The 4,242-nt window shown below is 37.9% G+C and overlaps 1 long non-coding RNA gene across 2 annotated transcripts; it reads right to left on the bottom strand.

Moving 5' to 3' along the window:
* Window positions 1-340: 340 nt before the first annotated feature.
* LOC147007375 (uncharacterized) lies at window positions 341-3,718 on the bottom strand. 2 transcript variants are annotated; one of them, XR_015054223.1, is made up of 3 exons: window positions 2,412-3,718; window positions 2,138-2,314; window positions 341-2,040 (listed from the first exon to the last, which is right to left on the bottom strand). It is a non-coding gene; the product is annotated as an uncharacterized LOC147007375 (long non-coding RNA). The 2 variants fall into 2 exon arrangements; XR_015054222.1 differs by having other exon boundaries at window positions 2,138-3,718.
* Window positions 3,719-4,242: the final 524 nt, after the last annotated feature.

The following is a 4,242-nucleotide window of genomic DNA, read 5'->3' as shown; positions in this document are numbered from 1 at the left end:
TGGTCTGCTGATTTGATTGAACTTAATAATGATAAGGGGTACAAGTATGCTTTAACCGTTATTGATTTGAGGAGTAGATATGCGTGGGTTGTCCCTTTAAAAACAAAACAGGTAATACTCTTATGTTAGCTTTTCAACAGATATTTAATAAAAGTAAGAGAAAACCTAAGAAATTGTGGACTGATGAGGGTAGAGAGTTTTATAACAAGACATTTATGAATTTTCTAAAAAATAACAGTATTACATTATACAGTACCTTTAATGAAGGGAAGGCAGTTGTTGTTGAACGTTTTAATCGTACCTTAAAAGAGAGACTATATAAAAAATTCACACAACTCGGTTCACAACAATGGTTATCTTTTATTCAGGATATTGTGGATAAGTATAATGACACGATTCACACGTCAACGAATATGAAGCCATCAGAAACATTTACAAAATTAAAATATGAAAAAGAGATTAATGTCAGAAAACCTAAGTTCAAAGTTGGTGATATCGTAAGAATATATAGGTGGAAATCTCATTTTGAAAAGGGTTTTACTGAACGATGGACGAAAGAACTTTTTAAAATTGTTGATATAATAGATACAGTTCCTTGGACTTATAAAATATATGATTTGGAAGGGGAAGAGATTTTAGGTTCATTTTATTCACAGGAATTACAAAAGACAAAACTAAGCAGATAATACACCTTTGTGGACACTAGAGGGACAAGTCCGAGGTGTATTACAGTATATAATGTGTGTCAAGGGGGACGTTCTTAGATCTGTGAACCCCAAACACAGAATCCTCAACTGAATAGTTAAGGCTTAACTTTTGTTTGTTGATGTGTATGTGTGTGTGTCCCAACCCTCACATTCAAAATCTCAACCCCAACCCTCACATTCAAAATCTCAACCCCAACTCAATCCTCGCCCAACACAATGTCTTTTTCAAAATGAGATTTCCACCTATATATATATATATATATATATTTTTACGTTTTTTTTTTCTTCTTCCAATTCTGTCTTTTAAGGCTTTCAGGTTTGATGACGTAGAAAGGGGGAGTAAGCCTGCACTTTCTTCCCAGAACGAACAATGTATATTTTTTGTTTTTTTTCTCTTGTTCCAATTCTGTCTTTTAAGGCTTTCAGGTTTGATGACGTAAAAAGGGGGAGTAAGCCTGCACTTTCTTCCCAGAACTTTCTTGATCTTGCTCCCATCAAGCACCATCCGACAAAGAACTACATCGATAGGTTTAGATCCCAAAGAGTGATAGCAACTCCAAAAGTCTCCAAAATATAAATAAATAAAATAATAATAATAATAAATAAATAAATAAATAAATAAAAGCCCCCAAAAAAGTTTTAAGTGTCCAACATAAACCCAACTTTCCAAGTCTTCAAGGTATAACCACATTCCCGTTGAGTTTCCAAGATATGTATCACATTGTGAGTTATCAATCCAGAACCCACATTTCAAGTATTCAAAGTAAAACCAACTTACAAAGTCTCTTAAGTATAACTCATTTACTGATTTTTTCAAAATTTGTGAGTCTCCAAGGTAGGCCCCATATTTAGAACCATCTTGGCAGAACCCTTTTCCTGAGTCTCCAAGGTAGTTATTTAAACCATCAAGGCAGAACTCATTTACTGATTTTTTCAAAATTTGTGAGTCTCCAAGGTAGGCCCCATATTTAGAACCATCTTGGCAGAACCCTTTTCCTGAGTCTCCAAGGTAGTTATTTAAACCATCAAGGCAGAACTCATTTACTGATTTTTTCAAAATTTGTGAGTCTCCAAGGTAAAACTTGTATTCTGGCTCATCAAGGTATAACTTGTTCAGTGGGTATTGTCTTGATAACTCACAATGAGTACTATTGCTGTAAAACTCTTTTTCAGGATTTTGCTGGTCTCCAAGGTATAACTCTTTGGTTGGGTCATCAAGGACGAACTCGTTCTGTGGGTCTTGGTCGCTCATAAGGTCTTCAACCAAGCCAACAATTTCGCCCCAAGTTGTAGCAAAAGCAGTATTTTCATTTCGTATTTCAGACACAATTTCCTGTGAGAGAAAATAATAATGTATTAATTAAGTTATTTAATTATTAAATGAGTATGCTTCAATCAAAGTTTGAAAATAGGAAAATAAAAAATCTTACCTCAATAGATAAGAGGTTTGAATCCAGTTCATCAACTTGAAGGTTTAGTTCCATACAAGACAGAGAGTTCCAAGGAACACCAAAGTCATCCCACTCAAGGTCTTCAACCAAGCCAACAATTTCCCCCCAAGTTGTAGCAAAAGCAGTATTTTCATTTTGTATTTCAGATACAATTTCCTGTGAGAGAAAATAATAATGTATTAATTAAGTTATTTAATTATTAAATGAGTATGCTTCAATCAAAGTTTGAAAATAGGAAAATAAAAAATCTTACCTCAATAGATAAGAGGTTTGAATCCAGTTCATCAACTTGAAGGTTTAGTTCCATAGAAGACAGAGAGTTCGAGACAAGCACACAGAACACCATTGCCAGCAAGAACAAATGTTTAAAATGGAGCCTGGGTTTGTAGCTTTTATAGACAAAGACTGGTGGGTGTGGTTTCCTTTGGAAATTCCCTGGGCAAGCCTAGGCAAGCCTTCATTGGGAAATTTTTCAAAACCATAACATCCTGTAATTTTCTAGTGATTTCTTTGTGAGTCAGAGATGAACTGGAAATGATGTAAGAGTGGGCGGGGCTTAGCAAAAGTAGGCGGAGCTTAAGAAAAGTGGGCGTGGCTTAGAAAAAATACCTTACGAAAAGTGGGCGGAGCTTAGCAAAAGTGGGCGGGGCTTAGGAAAAGTGGGCGTGGCTTAGAAAAATACCTTATGAAAAGTGGGCGGAGCTTAGCAAAAGTGGGCGGGGCTTAGGAAAAGTGGGCGTGGCTTAGAAAAAATACCTCATGAAAAGTGGGTGGAGCTTAGCAAAAGTGGGCGGGGCTTAGCAAAAGTGGGCGGGGCTTAAAGAAAAGTGGGGGGGGCTTATTGAATACCTTGTGGAAAGTGGGCAGGGCTTAACAAAAGTGGGCGGGGCTTAAAGAAAAGTGGGCGGGGCTTAACAAAAAATAACCTGTGGCTCAGGAGGTGGTCAAACAAGAGCATTAAGAGAAGTTTATCATTTCGTAATGGCACAAATGGGGTATCTTAAAAAATATAAAGATTCAAATGTTTTGTTTGTCAATATTTTATATGGGGATTATTGTGCAAAGAAAATTAAACTATTGAAGGAATTTGAGAATGAACAAATCTTTATAGGTTCAATGAGTGAGCTGTTCAACCCCCAGGTGTTCAATTCAATGAGGTTCAACCTCCAGGTTAAAAGGGGAGACAAATAAATATACCTTGGGATAAAAAGGGGGTTTATTTTTAGGGAAAAAAATATGAATCGCTGAAAATCCCCCATTCATTTACATGGGGAAAAGTGAGCCAGAATCAGTATTCTTACCCTACTTATGTCTGTATCAGCTTTGCACGTCTGGATTTGGGGATTTTCTCAATTCTTCCTTGTAGATTTGCTCAAGCTCTGTGAAGTTGGATGGGGAGTGTCAGTGAACATCACTCTTCAAGGCTTTCCACAGATTCTCAATGGAATTCAATTCTGGGCTGAAGTGGGGCCGTGCAAGGGCTTTAACATTCTTGTTCTGAAGCCATTCAAGTGTTGCTTTGACTGTGTGCTTGGAGTCATTGTCATGTGGGAACGTAAGTCTTTAACACAGTGCAAGATGTTTTGCACTCTGAAGCAGGTTCTCCTCAAGGATTTGCTTGTATTTGGCTCCATTCATTGTTCCCTCTATCCTTATAAGTCTTCCAGTCCCTGACACTGAAAAGCATCTCCATAGCTTGTTGCTGCCACCACCATGCTTCATGGTAGGGATGGTGTTAAATGGGTGAAGAGCTGTGCTCGGTTTCCATCAGACATAGCAATTTGCATTCAGGCGAAAGAGTTAAATTTTCATCTCATTACCCCACAGAATATTTTGCCTCATGCTCTCAGAGTCTTTCACGTGCCTTTTTTAAAACTCCAGGCTTGCTTTCATGTGCCTGTTTCTCAGCATTGGCTTCCGTCTGGCCCCTCTCCCATAAAGCTGAGATTTGTGAAGTGCTGCAGAAACTGTTGTCCTTCCGACAGGTTCTCCCATCTCAGCCAAGGAGCCCTGTAGCTCTGTCAGAGTGGACATTGGGTTCTTGGTCACTTCATGACCAAAGTCCTTCATGCCCAATTGATCAG

The sequence above is a fragment of the Eptatretus burgeri genome, unplaced genomic scaffold (genome assembly GCF_056783735.1).
Source record: "Eptatretus burgeri isolate ZD-2024b unplaced genomic scaffold, Ebu_testis_v1 Ebu_testis_scaffold_232, whole genome shotgun sequence".
NCBI classification, from domain to species: Eukaryota; Metazoa; Chordata; class Myxini; order Myxiniformes; family Myxinidae; genus Eptatretus; species Eptatretus burgeri.
The sequence above is the reverse complement of the archived record's forward strand: the minus strand, read 5'-3'. Positions and strand labels throughout refer to the sequence as shown.